The 25,935-nt window shown below is 43.6% G+C and overlaps 5 pseudogenes; all 5 read left to right on the plus strand.

The window, feature by feature from the left end:
- The first annotated feature begins 2,305 nt into the window (after positions 1–2,305).
- Positions 2,306–3,415, plus strand: LOC149516120 (25S ribosomal RNA; annotated as a pseudogene).
- On the plus strand, positions 3,416–4,919 carry LOC149516121 (25S ribosomal RNA; annotated as a pseudogene).
- Positions 4,920–12,980: 8,061 nt separating this feature from the next.
- Positions 12,981–14,754, plus strand: LOC149516122 (18S ribosomal RNA; annotated as a pseudogene).
- Positions 14,755–15,044: 290 nt separating this feature from the next.
- On the plus strand, positions 15,045–15,200 carry LOC149516123 (5.8S ribosomal RNA; annotated as a pseudogene).
- Positions 15,201–15,427: 227 nt separating this feature from the next.
- On the plus strand, positions 15,428–18,806 carry LOC149516124 (25S ribosomal RNA; annotated as a pseudogene).
- Positions 18,807–25,935: the final 7,129 nt, after the last annotated feature.

Below are 25,935 nucleotides of genomic sequence, written 5' to 3' on the forward strand. Positions count from 1 at the left end.
CACCATCAGAAGCTTAGGCCTCATATGAGAAGGAGCTCCAAAGCATTCTTACTAACTGGGTAATGAGGTGGCAGAGTTATAAACCAAGACAAAAATACTTGGTGTCATGGAAGAGGCTTTCAAACTATAAAGCTAGTTGGGAACTAGCAAAAAACTTATGGTAGTTTAAGGACCAGATTAGGTAGTTCCACAAAGAGAATTAGATGAGGGCATTGTGAGATCAGGGGGAAAATGTTATGCCTCAGGCTAGGACACTAAGAGCTAAGGCTTGCGCACTAGCAGCCTAGGCTCAAGCACTAAAGATAGAAGCAAAGGTTCGCATAATATCCATAGTAGAAGCATCTAGACCACCCATCCAATAGTCAGGCCTACTTGCAACACCAAGACCATACTTGCAACATGCCCACATCATACCCAAGTGGGCCTAAAGGTGTGGGGCCAAACCAAAGTAATCTAAAAGCCTTCAGGATCTGCAACACATAGAAGAGGACTTAGTTAACCCTTAAGATCAAGTTGTAATCTGTATTTTTAAATTTGAAATTGTAATCCTTTGATATTAGGAATTACTATACCAAAGTTGGGGCCTTAACTATAAATAAAGGGCCACCTCTCTCTCATTTATATCCAATTCACCATTGATTAATATATAGAGCATTTTAGCATTCTCTTGTGGTCTTAGCTTGCGTATTTTGCCATTTGGTGTTGGTTTTGTGCCCGCATGCTTGTTTCATAGGTTGACTTAGGCATACGGAGTTCATTACCAGTCTAAGGTCACATAAAATTTAGCTTAAGACCAAAGCCCATGACAAGTGCATGCAGCTGATGCTGCCTAAGACCTCAGGAACAAGTCCCTAAATCAGGTAGCAACCCTTTGGGATGGTGACAGCGAAGTTTGCATGTGCGGTCCTGGCTAGACCAAGCATTGGTGGTGTCACACAGTTATTGCCTATTGGATGGCAGGGGTAGTCTCATGGCCCTTGCTTATGTATTTACCATGCCAAGCAATTGTGGCATGGCCTTATACGTCATTTACTCTACTCACTGATTGGATAATCGATCAGGTAGGTTATGGATTGATGCACGGGGATACTACCAATTGTACGTAATGGGCATATGAGTGGTGCTATGGTTGTGCATATTGGTAGGCTCTATGCTTGATGCATCAAACTATCAACCTATCATACTCTTCAATCTCCCCTTATAGGGTCATTATGCTATGGGGGCACAATCAGGATCCTGTGTTGCATACCTAAATCGATGGAAACTGGATGTCTTGCCATCCCTCATCCATCTTGTGTCCTTAGGGGCTATGGGTAAGACCTTAATCATGCCTTGTGTCCCAAGCGTGCCGCCTAAATCTTCATGGCCTCATTGGTGTACTAGTGTTCAATCATGCTCTTGGATGCAAAATGTTTTGTGGGTATGTGCTCTTGGCCTTTGTTTTTCCAACGCTATGCATTTCATGTGCTCAACACACATGATACTTGTGCTTTATGTTGGCTCTTTCCGCTGCTCAGTTGGTGCGTTAAGGCCCATGCAATGCCAATGTCCTAAAGGAATACTACCTGGTTGATCTTGCCAGTAGTCATATGCTTGTCTCAAAGATTAAGCCATGCATGTGTAACTATGAACTAATTTAGACTATGAAACTATGAATGACTCATTAAATCAGTTATAGTTTGTTTGATGGTATCTACTACTCAAATAACTATAGTAATTCTTGAGCAAATATGTGCAACAAACTTTGACTTCTAGAAGAGATGCAATTATTAGATAAAAGGTTGATATGGGCTGTGCCCGTTGTTCTGATGATTCATGATAACCTGACAGATCACATGGCCTTTGTATGGGCAACGCATCATTCAAATTTTTACCCTAACAACTTTGATGGTAGGATAGTGGCCTACTATGGTGGTGATGGGTGATAGAGAATTAGGGTTCAATTTCTAAGAGGGAGCTTAAGAAACAGCTACCACATCCAAGGAAGGCAATAGGAGCATAAATTACCCAATCCTGACATGAGGAGCTAGTGACAATAAATAACAATACCATGTTCTATGAGTCTGGTAATTGGAATGAGTACAATCTAAATCCCTTAACGAAGATCCATTTGAGGGTTATATGCTCTAATGATTCATGATAGCTCGACGGATTGCATGGCCTTTGTGCCAGTGATGCATCATTCAAATTTCAACCATATCAACTTTCAATGGTAGCGATTTTGGAAAATGAGTGTTATGGTCAGTCCCTGGTGTGCCTCGGTCCTGTCATGACTAACTTTGAGCTAAAAAGTGATCGAGGCCTTATTAAAGGGATGGTGCTCCTGGAGTTGTGTGCGGGCATTTTAAGCAAAAGAATATGTTGCTGATATTATGCATGGGCAATGTGAGCCCTAGGCCTCAAGATGCATGGGCAAGTGCAAGCTGATGTGCAAATCATTCATTTAACTTAGGTATATGGGTGAAAGACTGATCAAATTATCTAGTTGTTGGTTCCTTCCAAAGTTTCCCTTAGGATAGCTGGAACCCTTAGCGAGTTCTATCGAGTAAAGCCAATTATTAGAGGCATTAGGGGTACAATGCCCTTAACCTATTCTCAAACTTTAAATAGATAGGACAGCATGACTGCTTCATTGAGCCATGCCCCAAAATCAAGAGCTCCAAGTGGGCCATTTTTAGTAAGCAAAGCTGGTGATGTGGGATGAAGCGAAAGCCAAGTTATAGTGCCTAATTACATACTAACCTAGAACCCACAAAGGATGTTGGTCGATTAAGATAGTAGGATGATGGTCATGAAAGTTAAAATCTGCTAAAGAGTGTGTAACAACTCATCTACTGAATCAACTAACCCTAAAAATGGATGGTGCTTAAGCCTATGACATATACTCGACCATCAGAGCAAGGGCCAAGCCTCAATAAGTATGAAGGCATGGTAGTTGTCACAAAACCTAAGGTGTGAGCCTAGGCGATTAGTCATTGGTGCAAATCTTATAGTAGTAGCAAATATTCAAATAAGAACTTTGAAGGCCGAAAAAGGAAAAGGTTCCATGTGAATGGCACTTGCGCATGGGTTAGTCGATCCTAAGAAATGGGGGAAACTCATCTAATAGCATATTTGATGCGAGCTTTGAAAGGAAATCAAGTTAAAATTTTTAAACTGAGATGTGATGGCTAATGGCAACATTAGGGAGTTTGAAGACATCGACAAAGGCTTTAGGAAGAGTTATCTTTTTTGTTTAATAGCCTACCGAACCTAGAAATAGCTTAATTAGAGGTAAGGTCTAGTAGCGAAAAGAGCATCGCCCATCGCATGGTGTCTAGTGCACCCCTGGCAACCTTTGAAAATCCAAAGGATCGAGTATCATCCATGCCTGATCATACTCATAACTGAGTGCCAAGGTGAACAACCTCTGGTTAAAGGAACAATATAGGCAAGGGAAGTCAACCAAATGGATTTATAATCTCGGGAAAAAGATTGGCACTAAATTCAAGGCATGAGGGTCCTTGTCCCAAACCCATCAGCTGTTGATGCATGCTCAAGCTACTCTCATGATGAGAGCTGGTTGTCATGTGTCGACCGAGGGACAGCCTGGGAATGGCTCCTTTGGGGGCCTTCCCCGGCCAATAAACAATCAACTTAAAATTGGTATGAATAAGGGGAATATGACTTTTTAATTTAAACAAAGCATTGTGATGGTCCCTGCAAATGCTCATGCAATGTGATTTTTGCCCAGTACTTTGGATGTTAAAGTAAAGAAATTCAATCAAGTGCAGGTAAATGGTTGAAATAACTATGACTCTTTTAAGGTAGCCAAATGGCTCATCATCTAATTAGTGATGTGTATGATTAGATTAATGAGATTCTCGCTATCCCTATCTACTACCTAGCAAAACCATAGCCAAAAGAATAGGCTTGGCAAAATAATAGGGAAAGAAAACCCTGTTGAGATTGACTCTAGTCCAACTTTGTGAAAGGACTTGAGAGGTGTAGGATAAGTGGGAGCTCTCGAGCAAAATTGAAATGCCACTACGTTTAACTTTATTTTACTTATTCATGAATCAGATGTGGGGCATAACCTTTTCTTTTGGACATAAGGCCAGCTTCAGTCAATCGATCTAAGTGGAAGACATTGTCAAGTAGAGAGTTTGGCTAGGGTAGCACATCTATTAAAAGATAATATAGGTGTCTGAAGATAAGCTCAACGAGAACAGAAATCCCATGTGGAATAAATAGGTAAAAGCTTATTTGATTTTGATTTTCAATACTAATACGAACCATGAAAACATGGCCTATTGATCCTTTAGACCTTTAAAATTTAAAGCTAGAGATGTCAAAAAAGTTACCACAGGGATAACTGGCTTGTGGCAACCAAGTGTTCATAGCGTCATCATTTTTTTATCCTTCGATGTCAGCTCTTCCTATCATTATGAAGCAGAATTCACCAAGTGTTGGATTATTCACCCACCAATAGGGAATGTGAGCTAGGTTTAGATCATTGTGAGACTTGTTGGTTTTATCCTACTGATCACAACATTGCAATAGTAATTCAACATAGTATGAGAATAATCATTGATTTGCATAATTGGTTATCACCCTTGGTTGAAAAGCTAGTGGCATAAAGTTATCGTGAGCTAGATTATGATCGAATGCCTCTAAGTCAAAATCTAGGCTAGAAGCGATGCACGTGCCAGTCGCCCAATTGTTGACTAGTAGTAGGGGCCCAAAGCCCCCAAAAGCATGTCTCATAGACGTAGCCCCCATGGTGGACAAGCTGCGCGGGTCGCTGTGGAGCTCAATTACCATTGAGCAGTAGGTAGAATCCTTTATAGATGACTTAAATATGTGACCAAGTATTCTAAGTGATAGAGTGGCCTTGCTACCATGATTTACTAAGATTCAGTCCTTTGTTGCTTTGATTCATCCCTCCTTCCTCCCTAAACCCACCAAAGTCCTTTCACTTCATTTGTTTACACCACACCCCTTTGGGGTTACGAATGAATGATGCTCTTTGTTGCAACTGATTTAGCTAGGCAATGATGTCCTTCCTTTGAGCATCCAAGTAAATGACAATTGAATGCCCTTGGTATTCATTACAAGGATGGGCTCATCCTTTGTGCGAGCACTTACCTCAAACTCCATTGGCACCTGCTCGCCCCTGGTGCAAGTTGTTACCTTAAACACCATTGATAGCATCTAGCCCTTAGTTGGTACAGGCAATTGCATCCAACACCATTGGCAAATGCTTGCCCATTGTTGCCTTGGACACTATCACCAAATGCTTACCCCTTAATGTGGGATGTTCTTCGGGCACCATCACCAAATGCTAACATTTTATGTGGGCACTTACCTTGACCATCATTGGGGTGAATAGACACTTGGTTGGTGCAGGTTGTTACCTTGGATACCTTTCAATCAAGTACTGGTGTCACCTGAGTGTGGTGCAAGCATGTTGTAGGTATGGTCCCAGTGTTGTAGGCAAGCTTGACTATCAGATGGGTGGTTCTGATGCTTCTACCATGATTATTGCATGAATCCCTACCTTTATCTTTAGTGCTCAACCTTGGCCTCTGGGGTGCGATCCTTAGCTCCTAGTGCACTTGCCCAAGGTGTGACATTGGCACTTGGTGTGGCATGTGTACTATGACTCCCCACCCCTTGGTAGTTGTCCACCCCTTAATTGCAATGATACAATCACTTACTTTGACCACCATCAGTACATGCATGCCTTGATTAGCATCAACACAATATGGATTTAATGCTGGTGTCACAAGCTCTAACTTTAGACTCAGAATCCGTGTGGCCTTAGGCTTGGAATATCCTCCTTTATGCTTAAGTCAGCCTAAAACACAAGCGTGCGGGCACTAGAATAATGGGAAGGGCTGATTACGCAAGTTAAAGAGAAACAAGATAACAAGGCAGAATGCTGGAAATATGCTCTGTATTCATTAAAATAGAAGTGTTTGATGTGTACAAATAAGGGTGGAGCAGCCCTCTATTTACAGTTGAGGCTTCAGCTACACTTAATGGCAATATCCCTAGAATAAAGGCTAAAATCAAGGAATTACAAAGATTACAATCAATCAAGATTCTAACTCCTAAATTCTAGGGTCAACCAAATCTACCAGGAGGCTCCTACTGATCCTGCAGGCTTCTAAAAGAATTTGTGTATCTCTCCCCCTTGGGACCCTTTAGATGTGGTGCAGGCATCCTACAGGCCAGGTCCTAGCCTCACGGGTTGGCCTGCAAGCTAGGCGAACGTTCTGGCCTTGTCTCCTAGGCCTTATATGTAAATACCCGCCAATGCGCTTGGTGTGCGGGCCTCAACTTCTGGCTCACGTGCTGGTGTGCCTGATGTGCCTGGTGCTCCCACCCAAGGCATGACATTCTCCCTCACCTGATTGCGCAATGCCCTTGTTGTGTCCTCTGCATGGTATTGCCTGATCTGGTCCTTAAACTACCATAAGTCCTTTACTGGTTCCCAGCTCACCTCACTATCTGAAAGTCTCTTCTAGTGCTCTAAGTACTCTTATCTTGGTTGGTAGTTTTTTCATCTCACCTCCTGATCAGCTATGATGCTATGGACCTCCTTTTCATATGAGGCCCTTGCTCTCAATGGCACACGCTTTGACTCTACCCATCCTAGATCTCTCTCATCCTTATGGAATGGCTTGAGCATGCTTACATGGAACACCAGGTGTAGCCTCAGCTTGGGTGGCATATCCAGCTTATAGGCAACCTTGTCTACCCTTTTGACTACTCAAAAGATCCCTCATACCTCTAGACTAGGCCTTTGTCCAGCCCCCTATGCCGTACAATGGGATGCAGCTTCACCAACACCAAGTCTCCAACCTGGAACTACACGTCTCGCCTATTCTGGTCTACCCACTTCTTTGACCTCTTTGCCACCCTGTGTAGATATACTCTAGCCAAATCTGTTTACTCTTGCCATGCCTTGGCAAACTTGTATGCTGCTGAATTTGGCCTTATATAACCTGCAGCAATCAAACTGGGTGTTAGTGGTTGTTGCCCTGTCACAACCTCAAATGGGCTCTGGTTCATTGCCTCACTCCTTTGCAAGTTGTAGGAAAATAGTACAACATCTAGTAGCTTTGGCTAGTCCCTTTGTGTGGCACTCACATAGTGCATGAGGTAGACCTCTAATAGTGCATTCACACGCTCAATCTACCCATCAATCTGTGGATGCATGCTGGTGGAAAAGTTCAAGTCTGACCCCAACAGGTTGAACAACTCAATCCAAAACCTATTCGTGAAACGCCCATCTCGATCACTAACAATGGTCTTCTGCACTCTCTAGTACTTAACCATTCTTTTTAGGTATAATCGAGCTGCGTCCTCGACTGGGCACTCCTTGGTTGCTGGAATGAAGATTCCATAATTGGAAAACCTGTCCACCACTACCATGATGCTTCTAAACCCCTCTGCTTTAGGTAAACCGACTATAAAGTCTAGAGAAACACTTTCCCATGGTCGCTCTAGCACTAGCAATGGCTCCAAGAGATTGCCTGGTTTCTTGAGCTCCACTTTGTCCTATTGGCACACAAGACAAGTCTTCACATAGGCCTCCACATCATCCCTCATGTGTGGCTAGTAGTACCAATCCTCGATCAACGCCAAGGTGTAGCTCACTCCGGGGTGTCCAACCCACCTTGACTCTTGCAAAACTTCCTTGCGGAGCTTCTCATGCTGTGGCATAAATAGTCTACTGCCCCTGGTGTACAACAAACTATCTTGCACCCAAAATCACCTAGTCTTACCTTGCTGGGTGTACTCCATAAGAACCTTGACTGTAGGATCGTGCGCAAGCCCCTCCTTGATGCGGGGCACTAGTGACCCCTGTGGTTGGCTAATGGCAGCAAGGTTAGCCTTCCTACTCATGGCGTTTGCCACCAGGTTTGTCCGTCCTGGCTTGTACTCTATCTGAAAATCAAATTTCGTAAGAAAATCTTACCATCTCGCTTGCTTGAGGGATAGCGTCTACTGCATCTGAAAGTAATTGGTTGCCACATTGTTCATCCTAACCAAGAACCTTAACCCCAACAGGAAATGGTGCCAAGTGCGAAAGTAGTGCACCACTACAGTCATCTCCTTCTTCTGGACCATGTACTTGCACTCAGTCTTGTTTAGCTTCCTGTTCTCGAATGCGACTGGATGTACTTCCTACATCAACATGCCCCCTATGGCAAAGTCTGATGCATCCGTATGCACTTCATACTGCTTGCCATGGTCTGGTAAGGCCAAGACTGGCTCCTTGGTCACAGCCTGCTTCAACCTGTCAAAGGCTTCCTGGCACCCTGTGCTACACTCTCATGCTCTCTCTTTCTTGAGCAAGTCAGTCAATGGCATGGTTATTGTTGAATGACCTTTGATGAAGCGCTTGTAGTAGTTGACCAACCTAAGGAATGACCTCAACTCAGTGACCTTGGTAGACGGTTCCCACTCCAGGATGGTGTGCACCTTGCTTTCATCCATGCGTATCCTGCCACCTCCCACTATGTGGCCTAGGAATGGGATCTCCTGTTGGGCAAATGAGCACTTCTCCCTCTTAACAAACAGCTTGGGCACCTGCAACACCTCGAACACCTGTCTCAAGTGGTCTACATGCTCTCCCAAAGTCTGGCTATAGATCACAATGTCATCCAAATAAACCATAACAAACCGATCAAGGAATGATTGAAGTACCTTGTTCATAAGGGTGCAAAATATTGCTGGGGCATTTGTGAGTCTTAATGGCATAACCAGGAACTCATACGAGCCATACCGAGTGACACATGCTGTCTTGGGCACATCTCCCTCCGTAATCCTGACTTGGTAGTAGCCCGACCTCAAATCTAGCTTGGTCAACCACTTTGCGCTCCCAAGTTGGTCGTGGGATAGGGTACTTACTCTTGATGGTTAGCTTGTTCAAAGCTCGGTATTCTATGCACAGTCACAACGACCCATCATGCTTACGTTGGAATAGAATCGGTGCACCATATGGTGCTTTTGATGGCCTGATGAAGCCAGCATCAACTAACTCTTTGAGCTACTTCCTTAACTCCTCCAACTCTGGTAGAGACATTCGGTGAGGGGCTCTAGCTGGTGGCTTGGCCTCGGACACCAGCTCGATCTTGTGGTCCACCTCCCTTTTAGGTGGTAGCCGGTTAGGCAGCTTTACGGGTGTCACATCACTAAAGGTCTTCAACACCTTTAGCACCTTCAAGGGTGACTCGATCTCTTTCTCCCTTGGTTTCTCAAACTTCAGAGCTGCCAAGAAGGTGTCTTCTTCTTTGCTTACTACCTTGGCAAATTAGATGGTTGACACCACTCGTGACCCAACTCCAGACCCTATCCTCAATGGTACTAGGCATTGGCACCATGCATCCAAGATGCAAATACAATTGGCAAAAGGCACAAAGAGAGCGTTAATCTGAACAAAGAAATCCAACCCAATCACAAATTCATAGTCGTCAAGAGGTATTACCTCTATGGTCTCTTTGCCTTTCCAGTCTCCAAGCTATAACTCCACTCCCTGCACTACTCTAATGGCTGGAACCTCCTTGGAGTTCATCATTTTTAATGGTACCAGTCCCTTTCTACACCTTTAGTCTGAGCTTCTGGGCTCCATCACTTGAAATAAAAAGATGTGAAGCACTTGTGTCCACCAGTACGCTCACCTTCTGACCTGCAACCATCAGATCCGTAAACATCAAGCCCTTTGGTTTATGGCTCCCCTTACTCCGGACAGCATTGAGCACCAATGACCCAAGCTTTGCTACCTCTGACTCTGGCTCCTTGTCAGACTCCTTGTCTACAGCAGCCAGCTTGCCCTTTTGTGGGTAATTGCACGCTATGTGGCTCCCTCCATATAGGTAGCATGCTAGTGGCTCTCGATCTCCCTTTGCTTTCCACTTGCCTATTGGTGGCTTTCTCTAGCCATCCTTGGTTGAACAGTCTCGATCCCATCCTTGGACTCCCAATCACGGTCTTTCTCCTTGGACTACTTCTTTCAGCCCCTCTCGTCCTTACCCTTACCCTTAGGCTTGGAAGACTCGAACTTGTTCAGAGGCTTAAACTCTATCAAAGACTCAGTAGTAGTCATGGCTTTAGCCAAGTCATGAACTCCCTTCTGTTGTAGTTCATGCTTTACCTACGACTTCAGCCCCTTCATGAAAGTAAATAAGGCATTTTTCTCACCTAGATTTGAGATTTGTAGCATCAGTTCAAAGAATTTCTAGACATACTCTCTTATGTCCCCTTGTTGGTTCAACCTGCGTAACTTTGCCTGCACCTCATCATCGGTATACTCTAGGTAAAATTACTCTCTAAACTCTTTTTGAAACTTTGCCTAAGTTCCAATCTTGTCGCTCCCATGCCTAACATCATCACACCTGCACCTCCACCATAATAAGGCTACATCAGTGAGATACATAGTAGCTGTGCTTACCTTTATTATCTCGTCCTGCATGCCCATGGCCTAGAAATACTTCTCCATACCTCATAGGTAGTTGTCTACTTCCTTGGCTGCCCTAGTTCCTTTGAACTCTTTAGGCTTGGGGACATCCATCCTGGACTTAAACACTCCAGCAAACTTGTCATTCTCAATGGCAGTCTTGTAAGCAATGAGCTCACTGGCAAGCTTCTCCATCCGTTGGTGCATGGCCTCCATGCCATCATGCAAGGTCACTACTTTAGCCTTTAAGGCCTCATTCCTTTGGGTGATCACGTCTATGCCTTTATTGAGAGCAGCTTGTAGCTCACCTTGGATCTCTTCCTCCATGGAGTCTAGCAATGCAATGTGAGTTTCCACTTCCTCAAGCTTCTCCCTCATGTCGCCCATGGTTACCTCCACCTTGGCCAGCCTACCGTCCATGGTAGACCATATATCTCTTGAATTGGCTTTCTTGCTTCTTCTACACCCCTGCTCTTGGGCCTCTGGTTTTTGGCTAGCAACATCGTTTTGGGATGCCATCTCATCAATCATGATCTAACCTGCACGACACAAACACGCAGAACCAAACTTGCTCTAATACCAACTATCACAGGCTCTGACCTTAAACTCAGAATCCGTGCGGCCTTAGGCTTGGAATATCCTCCTTTATGCTGAAGTCAACCTAAAACACAAGCGTGCGGGCACTAGAACAATGGGAAGGGCTGATTACGCAAGTTTAAGAGAAATATGATAACAAGGTAGAAAGCTAGAAATATGCTCTGTATTTACTGAAATAGAAGTGTTTGATGGTGTACAAATAAGGGTGGAGCAGCCTTCTATTTATAGTTAAGGCTCCAGCTACACTTAATGGCAATATCCCTAGAATAAAGGCTAAAATCAAGGAATTACAAAGATTACGATCAATCAGGATTCTAACTCTTGAATTTTAGGGTTAACCAAATTTGCCATGAGACTCTTTTTGATCCTGCAGGCTTCTAGAAGAATTTGTGTATCTTTCCCCCTTGGGCCCCTCTGGATATGGTATGGGCATCTTGTAGGCCAGGCTTTGGCCTCACAGGCTGGCCTGCAAGCTGGGCAGGCGTTCTGGCCTTGTCTCTTAGGCCTTGCGTAAAAATACCCGCTAGCACCCCTGGTGTGCGGGCCTCAACCTCTAGTTCGCGTGTTGGTGCACCTGATGTGCCTGCTGCACCCACCCAGGGCATGACACTAGCACATGCCTAGATCAACATCGATAGGAGATGGCCCTTGGTGTAAGCAGTTGCCTTGAACACCATCAGTACATGCTAGGCCTTAGTATGGGTACATGCCTCACCACCATCACCACTTGCAAACCTTCAGTGTGGGATAAGCCTATTTGAAAAAGGTGTCCCCATTTCATACACTTTAATGTCTGTAGCTAGCATATTTGTAAAATCTCTCATGCTCTTTAAGAGGTGGTAGTTTAAGCCCCTTCTTCCCTCATAGGAGGAGTAGGTGTGCGTGATGGGCTTGTCATTGCATACATCCAGGTTGTGCATGCCTTCTAGCCATTTTGTCTAGCGACTAGTTGCTTTAGTGACCCGTAGGTGCCCATGGCCTCAGTTGGTTGGCATGCAAGTAAAAAAAGGGAGCAAAACTCAAGCTTATGCTAATGGCTGATACTGCCCTAAACCCCAAACCAAGTACCTAAATCGTGCAGTGGCTCCCTAGGGTGGTGCAAGCAGAACCTGTAATCATGGGTTTAGCCTAGCCAAGTCTCTCAGTTATGTGGTGATCTTGTGGTCTTTTCTTGTTGACCATAAAAATGCCTCAACCTAGCCGAGCCCATGCACGCAGTAGATGTTGCCTCAGACCCCAAGAACAAGTCCCCGAATTGGGTAATGTTCCCCTAGGGTGGTGATAGTAGAGTTTGTATGTATGGTCCTGGCCAAACCAAGCATTGTTGGTGTTGCATCGTTGTTGCTTGTTGGATGGCAGGGGCAGTCTCGTGATCCCTGCTTGTGTTTTTCCCATGCCAAAGGGTTGTGGCATGGCCTTGTATGTCGTTTCCTCTGTTTGCTCATTGAGTAATCGATCAGGTGCGTTATGAACCAGTGCACGTGGATGCTACCACTTGTATGCAATGGGCATATAAGTGGTGCTATGGTTGTGTGTGTTGGCAAGCTGCATGCTCGATGCATCAAATTGTTGACCTATCATCCTTTTCAATGTCTACCCATGTAGTCATCATACTTTGGGGGTGCAATCAAGAACTTTTCTACAAACCTAAATTGATGGAAACCAGATGTCTTGCCATCCCTCATCCATCTTGTGTCCTTAGGGCTATGGGTCAAACCTCAATCATGGCTCGTGTCCTAAGTGTGCCACCCAAACCTTTATGGCTGCATTGGTACATCAAAATGTTTTGTGGGTGTGGGCTTTTGGCCCTTGTTCGTCTGATGCTATGCAATTCATGTGCTCAACATGTATGATGCTTGTGCTCCATGTTGGCTCTTTTTGTCACTCAGTAGGTGTGTTAAGGCCCATGCAATGCCAATGTCTAAAGGAATGCTACATGGTTGATCCTACTAGTAGTCATATATTTCTCTCAAAGATTAAGCTATGCATGTGTAAGTATCAACTAATTTAGACTATGAAATTATGAATTGCTCATTAAATCAGTTATAGTTTGTTTGATGATATCTACTACTCAGATAATCGTAGTAATTTTAGAGCTAATAAGTGCAACAAACTCCAACTTCTGAAATATAAAAAGTTGACGCGGGCTTTGTCGATTGCTCTAATGATTCATGATAACTCGATAGATCGCATAGCCTTTGTGCTAGTTACACATCATTAAAATTTTTACCCTTTCAACTTTTGATGGTAGGATAATGGCCAACTATTGTGGTGATCGGTGATAAAGAATTAGGGTTCGATTCTAGAGAAAAAGCCTAAGAAATGGCTACCACATCCAAAAAAGGTAGCAAGCACGTAAATTACCCAATCCTGACACAAGGAGGTAGTACAATATCGAGCTCTATGAGTTTGGCAATTGGAATGAGTACAATCTAAATCCCTTAATAAGGATCCATTGGAAGGCAAATTTAGTGCCAATAGTCATGGTAATTCCAGCTCTAATAGTGTATATTTAAGTTGTTGTAGTTAAAAAGCTCATAGTTGGAACTAAGGTTAGGTCATCTGGTTTGCCTCATGATGAGCATCAATTTACTTATCCCTACTACCAGTGATGTGCTCTTGGCCTTAATTAGCTGGGTCGTTCCTTCGGTACTGTTACTTTCAAGAAATTAAAGTGCTCAAGTAGGCCTACGCTTGTATACATTAGCATGAGATAACATCATAGAATTTCGATCCTATTATGTTGGCTGTCAAGATCTGAGTAATGATTAATAGGGATAGTTAAGGGCATTCATATTTCATAGTCAAAAGTGAAATTCTTGGATTTATGAAGGACAAACAACTATGAAAGCATTTGCCAATGATGTTTTCATTAATCAAGAATGAAAGTTAGGGGCTCAAAAATAATTAAATGCCTCATAGTCTCAACTATAAACGATGCCAACCAGGGTCGGTGGATGTTACTTTTAGGACTGCTAGCACTTTATGAGAAATCAAATTCTTTGGTTCTAGGGGGAGTATGGTTGCAAGGTTAAGATTTCAAAGAATTGATAGAAAGGCACCACCAAGAGTGGAACCTACAACTTAACTTGACTCAACATAAGAAAACTTACCAAGTTCAGACATAGTAAGGATTGATAGACTGAGAGCTCTTTCTTGATTCTATAGGTGATGGTGCATGGCAGTTCTTAGTTAGTGGAGCGATTTGTCTGGTTAATTCTATTAACGAAGGAAACCTTAGCCTACTAGCTAGCTATGCGAAGGTGATCCTTTGTGGCTAGCTTTTTAATGGGACTATGGCTACTTAGGCTAAGGAAATTTGAGGCAATAATAGGTCTATGATGCCCTTAGATGTTCTAGGCTACATACACAGTACACTGATGCATTTAATAAGTCTGTAGCCTTAGCTAATAGGGCCGAGTAATCTTTGAAATTTCATCATGATAGGGATAGATCATTGTAATTGTTGGTCTACAACGAGGAATCCCTAGTAAGCACGAGTCATCAGCTCATGTTGACTATGTCCCTACCCTTTGTACACATCACCCATCGCTCTATCGATAAAATGGTTCGATGAAGTGTTTGGGTCATGATGACATAGATAGTTTACTGCCCATGATGCCATGAGAAGTCCATTAAACCTTATCATTTAAAGGAAGGAAAAGTCGTAACAAGGTTTTTGTAAGTGAACCTATGAAAGGTCATTGTTGAAACTAGCTCAACGAATGACCCATAAACACATTAACGAAACACCAAGGAGGTGAGGGTGCCTCTGCGCCTCAAGCCCCTTCCAATCATAGGCAAGCACAACGATTGCTTCATTCCACCTCTAGGGTGGACAAAATGATCGGCATCATAGCCCACAGTCAAATAATGATAACTCAGTGCAAATCATGCCAAGGAACTAAAATGAAAATGAGAGCATGCACTATCACCATCCCAATCACAGTGCATGTGCGGGCGGCATCGTGACTCTTATTGCCATGAAAAACCAAAACACTATCAGGATTGGACATCTCAGCTTTCACATCAATGAAAAACATAGTGAAATATAATATTTGGGGTGAATTGTAGATCTTATGAACCATCGAATCTTTGAAACGCAAGTTGCACCTCAAGCCATTAGGCTGAGGGCACCCGTGCCTGGGTGTCATGCATCATCACCCCTTCCAACCCCCCACCCATTAGGCTCCGAATGAAGGGGTAGAAGATGGTCTCTCATGATCTCATTGACCATGGTTGGCCCAAGAGTCCCTGACAATGATAGCGCCATGATTGTCGGTGGTAAAGCTTCTAACATGCCTTATTTCTGGTGATGCACACTCGTGTCCATTCGGACCTTATTAGACCCCCTACATTGCTCGATTGATGTTTGAATTGTGACCACAGGTTAGGTGGGATTACCCGCTGAGTTTAAGCATATCAATAAGAAAAGCAAAAAAACCTTACCAGGATTCCCCTAGTAATGGCGAAAGAATTGAGAAGAACCTGGCTTGAGAATCGGGCACCTTAACATCCAAATTATAGTCTAAAGAAGCATTCTCAATGGTGGACCAGGTCCAAGTCCCTTAGAAAAGGGTACCAGAAAGGGTGAGAGCCTATTATGCTTGGACCTTGTCATATCATGAGGTGCTATCTAGAAGTTGAGTTGTTTGGGAATGCAACCCTACTTAGGTAAAAAATTTCATTCAAGGCTGAATACAAGTGAGAGACTAAGAGTAAACGAATACTGTAAGGGAAAGATGAAAAGGACTTTGAAAAAAAAGTCAAAAAGTGCTTGAAATTATCAAGAAGAAAGTGGAAAAGGGTCGATAATGTAACTCGATCAGATGTAGAATGACGAGAGCTAGTCTATTGATCAACTTGAGGCATAGATTAATGTGGGTCATAGTGGCAGCCCTAGCCTAGGCTTTCAATAAGCCCACGGAGACATCATTTCCATGATTGTGGAATGCAACACATGCCATCTCGATATACCTCAACATCGATGTGCTCTTAGCTTCAGCCTGCGGGCTCCCCATCTAACCTATTTTGAAACACAAACCAAAGAGTTTGACATGTTTACGAGTCAACCTACTAGAAAACTCATAAAGTGTAAGGAAGCTAATTGGTAGGATCCTTCGTAGGTGCACTGCTAACCGACCTTGATCTTCTAATAAGGGTTCAAGTGTGAGTTTGCCTATCGAGACCCAAAAGATGGTGAACTATGCATGAGTAGGATGAAGCCAAAAGAAACTTTAGTAGAGGCTTACAATGATACTAATGTGCAAATCATTCATTTAATTTTAGGTATAGGGTTGAAAGACTAATCGAACCATCTAGTAGCTGGTTCCCTCTAAAGTTTCCCTCATGATAGCTAAAGCCCTTAGTGATTTCTATTAGGTTAAGCCAATGATTAGAGGCATCGGGAGAGCAATGCCCTCGACCTATTCTCAAACTTTAAAAAGGTAGGACGGCGCGACTACTTCATTGAGCCATGCAATGGAATCTAGAGCTCCAAGTGGGCCATTTTTGGTAAGTAAAACTAATGATGCAAGATGAACTAGAAGCTGGGTTACAGTGCCTAACTACATGCTAACCTAGAACCCATAAAGGGTTTTGGTCGATTAAGATAGTAGGACGATTGTCATAGAAGTCAAAATCTAGTAAGAAGTGTGTAACAACTCACCTGCCAAATCAACTAGCTTAAAAAAATGGATGGGGCTAAAGTGCACAACATATACGTAACCATTGGGGCAAAGGCCAAGCCCAATGAGTAAGAAGCTACAACAGTCACCATAAAACCTAAGGTTTAAGTCCAAGCGAAGTAGCTGTCGATGCAGATCTTGGTGGTAGTAGCAAATATTCAAATGAGAACTTTGAAGTTTGAAGAGGGGAAAGGTTCCATATGAATGGCACTTGCACATAAGTTAGTCGATCCTAAGAGATGAGGGAAGCCTATTCGGTAATGCATCCAGCATGAGCTTCAAAAAAGGATCTAGTTAATTCTTAAACTAGGACACAGTGGCGGATGATAACGTTAGAGAGTCTAAAGATGTCAATGAGGGCATCGAGAAATGTTATTTTTCTATTTGATAGCCTACCTCTCTTGGAAATAGCTTAACTGAAGGTAGGGTCTAGCAACCAAGAGAGCACTACATATCACATCATGTTTAGTGCACCCTTGGTGGCCCTTGAAAAGTTGAAGGATCGAGTGTTGTCTACACCCGGTCATACGCATAACCACATCAAGTCTCCAAGGTGAAAACCTTTGGTTGATGGAACAATGTTGGCAAAAGAAATCGGTAAAATGGGTCTACAACCTTAGAAAAAAGATTGGCTCTAAAGGCTGGGCATGGAGGTCCTAGTCCTAAACTCATTGCCTATTGATGCACTACTCGAGCTACTTCCGTAACAAGAATAGGTCACCATGTGTCCGCTTGGAGATAGACTAGGAATGGCTCCCTCAGGTGCCTCCCCCGGATATGAACACTCAACTCAAAATTGGTACGAATATAGGGAATCTAACTATTTAATTAGAATAAAGCATTGTGATGGACCCTAAAGATTCTCATGCAATGTGATTTCTTCCCAGTGCTCTAAATGTCAAAGTGAAAAAAATTTAACCAAGCATGGGTAAATGATGAGAGTAATTATGACTCTTTTAAGGCAGCCAAAAGCCTTGTTATCTAATTAGTGACATGCATGAATGGATTGATAGGATTCCCACTATCCTTGTCTACTATCAAGTGAACCACAACCAAAGGAATGGGCTTGGCAGAATCAATAAGGAAAGAAGACCCTATTAACCTTGACTCTAGTCTGACTTTGTCAAATAACTTGAGAGGTGTAGGATAAGTGGGAGCCCTTAGGCAAAATTGAAATACTACTATTTTTAACATTATTCTACTTATTATGTGAATCAAAGGTAGGGCACAACCCTTTTCTTTGGACCCAAGGCTAGCCTTGGTCGGTCGATCTAAGCAAAAAACATTGTCAGGTGGAGAGTTTGGCTAGGGTAGCACATCTATTAAAAGATAATGTAAGTGTCCTAAGATGAGCTCAACGAGAACAAAAATCTCATGTGGAACAAAAAAGTAAAAGCTCAGTTGATTTTGATTTCCAGTATGAATATGAACCATGAAAGTGTGACCTATCGATCCTTTAAACCTTCAAAACTTGAAGCTAGAGGTATCAGGAAAGTTACCACATCAATAATTGGCTTATGGCAGCTAAGCGTTCATAGCGATGTTACTTTTTGATCCTTTGATGTTGGCTCTTCCTACCATTATGAAGTAGAATTCACCAAGTGTTAGATTGTTCACCTACCAATTGAAAATGTGAGCTGAGTTTAAACTATTATGGGATAGGTTAGTTTTACCCTACGATGGTAGCCTCGTAATAGTAATTCAACCTAGTATGAGAGAAATAATTGATCCGTATAATTGGTCATCGTGTTTGGTTGAAAAGTAAGTGGTGCAAAGCTACTATGAACTAAAGTATAACTGAATGCCTCTAACCTAGAATTCAAGCTAGAAATAAGGCATGTGCCCTTCTCTCGATTGTCGAACCATAGTATGGGCCCATAACCCTCAAGGGCACGTGTCATAGGTGAAGCCCCTATGGTAGACAAGCAATGCAAGCCTCTTTAGGGCTTAACTGCCACCAAGCGAAGGGTAAAATCCTTTACAGATGACTTAAATATGCAATAAGGTATTGTAAGTGATAGAGTGCCTATCATGGTTATTCTTTGGTGTGCCTTAGTCTTATCATGACTAACCTTAAGCTGAGCAGTGGTTAAGACCTTATCGACGGGATGATGGTCCTGGAGTTTGTGTAGGCATTTCAAGCATGGGAACATATTGCTAATATTATGTGTGGGCAGTATGAGCTCTAGGCCCCATGATGCAATGGCAAGTGCAAGGCAGTGGGTGGACAACCTAAAGCTAGTTAGCCAGTCAGTTGCTATCGGCCAAAGCTATGTATGGGCACCCTCAAGTGGGTTGAAAGAGCAACAAGTGGAATGATGGAATTATGGTGACCAAGAGAAAGGTCACTAGGCCCTGAGTTGGGTGAAGAAAGGCCTTGATGTGGCTGGGGAGAAAAGATTCCCCATTTCAAACATTCTTACAATTCCTAGTATGAGGCCTAGAAAAGCTTTTACGCTCTTTATAAGAGGACAACTGTTGTCAACTCTCCATTACCCCTTGGCTAATGGGCAGGTAAGGGCCTAGCTAGTCTAAAGTAAGCTACTCTTAAGCACATGTGGTGTCTAGGTGGGTGGGCATCATAGGGTCATAAGTGTGGCATGATGTCTCATCGGGTCATGGTATGCTTGAGGATGATTAGGGCTGACGGGCCTTCTATTTTGCCTTTACATTGAATGACGGGGTTAGGTGGTAGCATTCACTATGCCACTTGGTTTCTCTTTGTTTAGTTAGAAGGATATGCTATTTATGTAGGAGGGGCACCATTGACCCTGAGAGATGGGTGGGATACCAAGCTAGCATGCTATTAGACCTTTATAGCCAATCAGTAGAGGGTTGCTATAGTTGGGGTAGCACACTTGAGTCCCTAAGGAAAGATGTGCATGATGTTAAGTGTCCATCATGCATACAAGCATTAGCCTTAAAAAATGAGTTTCGTAGGACAAGATGAGCCTAAAGGCTCTAGGCTAATTGTTAACCAACATCTGTGTTATGCCCATGGGACCTTGGCATAAGAGCTTGCATGTGATGCGGATGGGCATGTTGTTGGGTTCTCACTATGCCAAAAAGCAATAATATTATGAGAATCGAAGCTGCAGGCCCCTATGAGAATTCAAGGGTTAGTGTTCAAGACCTTGATGCTTGTAGGTAGAGATGGACACTTTGAGCCCCTAGAGTATCATGGGCTGATGAATTAGTGGGAGTTAGGTTCTTCCCCATCAAGATGCGACCCTATGGGGTCATAGCTAGAGAAAACTTAAGAGTATGTGGCTTGAAAGATCAACATTGAGCTATCGATGAGAAAACTGACTCATGAAAGGCTAACCTCGACTATGAGTAGTATTGGTGCCGCATAGATGTGTGGTTTTAGTCTAAGAAACACAGCCCATGAAATTTTGGTATCAGATCCATGTTTGGCTCAGTGGTGGGACTAACGTGGCCTTAGGTGTGCGTATAAAAATGTGAAATTAAGGTGGTGCTAAGCTTAAAGAGAGCTATTGAGATATGAATGCGGTTCTATGGCTATAAGGGCTCAAGAATGAGCTAATGATGCATGCTATAGGAAAATTTGGTTGAGATGGAAGGCCCTTTAGTAGGCTCTTAGATGCCAAATAAAAGGGCATGGGAGTCTAACCTCACCTAGTGAAAGGTGTTGGCACATGTGGGCCTATGATGCCCTTATGGTGAAAAAACCATGGTGAGACCAAAATGTGAAAGAGGCATACACCATGAAATGGTGTTGAGTAGGGCCTTAAGGGCCAAAATGAGTTTTGTCCTGTGGGACTCAAGTCATGCATATTAAGATCAGTTACTAACATGTGCACTTATTGTATGGTGTAAGTGCCCTAACAAGGGTAAAATTGAGTTTCTAGGTCAAAGTGTGGAGTTTTTTTGTAGAGGCAAATGAGTTTGTGTTGGCCAAGGGAAAATGCTTTACGAGATATGGTGGTCAGTGGACTACAACAGTGTGCAGTTCAGTGAAGCGAGCAAGCAGGAATTGGCTAGTTTATAAGGCCTTATGAGCTATGTTGGTTAGAGGAGCAAACGTGTTGAGTAAGCTAATGGTATAAGCATTCAAGTGACATCAAATTAGTGGACTAGATAAGTTTGAGGAAGGCAGAGATAAGTCGATTGAGCTAAGCTGAATATGGAGTCTTTGAGTAAGATGTCAGTTTATGGGATGGACTTGAGTTCGAATGGGTCAGTAGACCTTGAGTATCAACTAGGTTAGTGAACCCTAGAGTTGAGCAAGTCAATGGACAGTATGATTGATTGGATCAGTGAATCCTTAAACACTTTGCCAGCGTCAACGTAAAAGAGTTGTGGAACCATCATGGAGACATGGTGACATGGAAAGCCAAGTCAAGTTTGAGAAAAAAGTGGGGGAAACTTGTAATTTCTTACAGAACTGAGCCAAGGTAGTAAAGCCTATGAGTTTATTGAGCAAGAGTTTGAGTTCGAGATAGCATGCACTAAGGTACCACCATGAAGGCAGTTGGCTAGAGGGCTTGGAGAGGCTGAAAGGACCCAAGTTGTGAGATGACCAAAGTGTTTGAATGCCACCATGCTATGGTTTATCGTGGGTGGTGTCGTATGAGTTGGTTGACCTAAGCACCATGTCTAGTGGGCCACATCAAAGAGTTGGTGTCATACGCATGCAATTCATGTGATGGTTCACATCCAGTGGGGCATACCAATGTGTGACAAAGCAATGGTCATTCATTCTACTACGGGTCATGTTCGACAAGGGTGTCTTGAGGTCATAACTTGATGTGATCATCGATGAAGCAGTGTAGTGGTGCCAACAAGAAACGAATTGAGTATAGACTAGAAATGGAATCAGCATAAAGGTGTATTAGAGCTAAGATGATCCCTTTACATTAGCAATGGATGAGTACTATGGGTGGTGCCTTATGTGATAGGATCTCGACCCAATCCCTAAGAGCATAAGTGAGAAACATGGGAAAATGTCAACTATGTGCAACCAAAAAGTTAGGTGTGGTCTTGATGTTGATGAGGGCATCAACATAGTAAGTGGAAGAGAGTGTCATGGTCAAGCCTCGATGTCCCTCGGTCCTGCCATGACTAACCTTAAGATGAGCAGTGGTCATGCTTGGTTGGCAAGATAGTGGTCTTGAAGCTGTGTACAGGCTACAGGCATTTTAGGCATGGGAACATGTTGCTAATATTGTGTATGGGCAGTGTGAGCCTTGGGCCTTAAAATGCACGAGCAAGTACAATACAGTGAGTGGACACCTTAGAGCCAATTAGCCAATTAGGTGTTGTCAGTTGAAGCTGTATGCAAGCACCCTTGAGTGGGTTGGTGGGGCAATGAGTGGAATGCTAGAATTATAGTGACCAAGAGAAAAGCCATTGTGGCTTGAATTGGGTGAAGAAAGGCCTTGAGATGGCCAGAGAGAAAAGTGTCCCTATTTCAGACATTCTTATAGTTCCTGGTAAGAAGCTTGGGAAAGCTCTTATGCTTTTTATAAGGGGATGATTAGTGTCAGCTCTTCACCAACCCCTTGGCTAGTGGGCAAGTAAGGGCTTGGCTAGTCTGAAGTGAGCTACTCCTAGGCACATATGGTGTCTAGGTTAGTAGGCATCATAAAGTCACAAGTGTGGCATAATGTCTTCCTGGTTCATGATAAGCCTGGAGATAGTTGGGGCAATGGGCCTTATATCCTGCCTTTATGTTAACCCATGGGGTTAGGCGGTAGCATTCACTATGCCCTTCGATTTCCCCTCATGAGCCAGAAAGATCAATAGATGGCATTTGTGTAGAAAGGGCACCATTGAGCTTAAGGGATGAGCAGTCTAGTAGGGTGTCATAGGCATGTGGTTGGTGTGATGGGTCATATCCAGCAAGGCATACCAATGTGTGGCAAAGCAGGTGGTCATTCATTCTACTAAGGTTCATGTTTGACAAGGGTGTCTTGAGGTCATAACATGATGTGATCATGGGTGAAGCAGTGCAGTGGCGCTAATGAAAAATGGATTGAGTATAGACCAAAAGTGGAAATAGCGTAGAGGTGCATGGAGTAGAGGTGCATGGAGCTGGGGTGATCCCTCTATATTAATAATGGACAAGTACTATGGGTAGTGCTTTAGGTGATGGGATCTCAACCCAATCCTTGAGGGCATAAGTGAGAGACATATGGGAAAATGTTAACTATGTGCAACAAGAGAGTTGGGTGTGGTGTTAGCGTTGGTAAGGGCATAGACATAATAAGTGGGAGAGAGTGTCATTGTCAAGCCCTGGATTGCCTCGATCCTACCATGACTGACTCTAAGTTGAGTAGTGGTCAAGGCCTTGCTAGCGAGATGGTGGTCCTAAAGCTGTGTGTGGGCATTTTAAGCATTGGAATATGTTGCTGATATTATGTGTGGATAGTGTGAGCCTTGGGCCCCAAGATACATGGGCAAGTGTGAGGTAGTGGGCTAGTGCCCTGAGTTGGTTAGCCAATTGGGTGTTGTCCATCGAAGCTATTTGTGAGCACCCTTGAGTGGGTTGGTGGAGCAACAAGTGGAATGCTAGAATTATGGTGACCAAGAGAAAGGCCACCGAGCCCTGAGTTGGGTGAAAAAAGGCCCTGAAATGGTAGGGGAGAAAAGTGTCCCCATTTTAGACATTTTTATTATTCCTGGTAAGAGGCTTAGAAAAGCTCATTGTAGGGGGCAACAGGTGTCAGCTCTCCACCACCCCTTGGCTAGTGGGTAGACGGGGGCCTGACTAGTCTGAAGTGAGGTACTCCTAGACACATGTGGTCTCTAGGTGGGTGGGCATCTGGGGTCATGAATATGGCATGGTGTCTCCTCGAGTCATGGTAAGCCCAGGGACAATTGAGGCCTACAAGCCTTCTATTGCACCTTTGCATTGAATCATAGGGTTAGAAAGTAGCATTCGCTATGCCCCTCAGTTTCCCATCTTTGAGCCGAAAGGATCATGAGATGGTGTTTATGTAGGACAAGCACCATCGAGTCTGAGGAATAAGCAGGCTAATAGGCTGGCATGCCGTTGACCCTTGTGACCAATCGATAGAGGGGTGCTATGGTTAGGGTAGTACACCCAAGTCCCTAAGGTAGGACGAGCATGATGTCGAGTGTCCATCATTTGTGCAGGTAGCCTAAAATGAGGCTAAGGGTTGAGGCCCTAAGAAATGAATTTCATGGGATGAGATGAGCCTAGAGGCTCCGAACTAGCTACTGATCAGCATCTGTGTTGTGCTTGTGAGACCTTGGCATGAGAGCTTGTGTACGATGTGGGCAGGGATGGTGTTGGGTTCTCACCATGCCAAAAAGCAATAATATTATGACAACCAAGGCTACAGGCTCCTATGAGAATTTGATGGTTAGTGCTTGGGAACTTAATGCTTGTGGGCAGAGATGGGTGCTTAAGGCCACATTGAGTATTATGGGCTGATGACTTGATGGGAGTTGGGTTCTTTCCCATCGAGGTACGATCCTATGGGGTCAAAGCTTTCCAAGGCTTAAGAGTATGTGGCTTGAAGGATCAACATTGAACTATCCATGGGAAAATTTTCTCACGAAAGGCTAACCTCGACTATGAGTAGTCTTGGTGCTGCACGGATGTGTGGTTTTAGTCTAAGGAACACGTAACCTATAAAAGTGGCCTTGCTGCCATGATCCATTGAGATTCAACCTTTTGTTGCTTCAATTTGTCCCTCTTTCGTACCACTAAAGTCCACTCACTTCATTTTTTTACACCACACCCCTCTGGGGTTAAGGATGAATGGTGTTCTCCATTGCAACTAATTCAGCCAGGCGATGACATCCCTCCCTTGAAAGTCTACATAAATGACAATCGAATGCCCTTGATATTTGTTATAGGGATGGGCTCACCCTCAATGCAGACACTTGCCTCAAACTCCATCAACACCTATTGGCCTCTAGTGCAGGTTGTTGGCTCGATCACCATCGACAGAATCTAGCCCTTAGTTGGTGCAAGCAATTGTATCTAACAACATTGGCAGATGCTGGCCCAATGTTGCCTCAGACACCATTGTTAATGCTGGCACTTCATGTAGGTGTCACGCCCTGGGCAGGTGCACCAGGAGTTGAGGCCCAGGCACCCGAGGCCAAGGCTTGAACACCAAAGACAGTAGTAGGGGTTGGTGTAATAAGCATAGGAAAAGTATCCAGACCACTCGACCTACTTGCACAGTCAAGACCTAGCTTGCATCATGCTTGTTACTTGACCTAGGTGGATTTAGAAGAGTGAGATCGATCTAGAACTATCTAGAAGTATCCAGGATTGGTAGCACACAGTTGAAGGATCTAGTCAACCCTGAGAATCAAGAGAGGATCCTTAGAATCAAGGTGCAATCTGTATATTAATGTGTAATCCCTTAATTCTAGGAATCATGTAATCCCTTGATTTTAGAAGTAGCCATACGATGCTGGGGCTATAAGTAGAGGGCCACCCCTCCCTAAGTTGTATCATCATTTACATTCAGTAATATACAGCATATTCTCTTATGTGTTGAGGCTATAAATAGAGGGCCACGCTTTCCTGAGTTGTATCATCATTTACACTCAGTAATATACGACATATTCTAGCATTCTCTTATGTTTTCTTAGCTTATGTATTCTATCTTTCTAGTTGGTCTAGTGCCCGCATGCTTGGTTCATAGGCTGACTTAGACATAAGGAGTCAATTTTTAGTCTAAGGCCACATAGATTCAGGTTTAAAGGTTGAAGCTGATGACAATTGGTATTAGAGCAAGTTCTACTTGTTTGTGTTCAGGTCACACTCAAGGCATTCATAGAAATAGCATCCCAGAGTGATGTTGCTATACAACAACTAGGGCCCAAGAGCAAGGCCATGGAAGGGGGAAGCAAGCCAGTTCAAGGGACATTTGGTCTACCATGGATGGGCGATTGTCCAAGGTCGAGGTGGCAATGGGTGATGTGAAGGAGAAGCTTGATGAAGGTCTAGACTCACATTAAGGCATTGGACTCCATGGAGGAAGAGCTCAAAGGTGAGTTACAAGTGGCTTTAAATCAGACCATCAACATGATCACCCAGCGGAATGAAGCCTTTAAGGCCTAAGTGGAGACCATGCACAAGGAGATGGAAGAGCTCGAGGGGGAGCTTGTTGCTTACCAGATAGCCATTGGGAATGGCTTGATCACTGAAGTGCAGAAGTCTCATGTAGAGATCCCCAAGCCCAATGAGTT

The sequence above is a fragment of the Durio zibethinus genome, chromosome 11 (assembly GCF_047325235.1).
Source record: "Durio zibethinus cultivar Kanyao isolate XHJ-2024 chromosome 11, ASM4732523v1, whole genome shotgun sequence".
Lineage (NCBI taxonomy): Eukaryota > Viridiplantae > Streptophyta > Magnoliopsida > Malvales > Malvaceae > Durio > Durio zibethinus.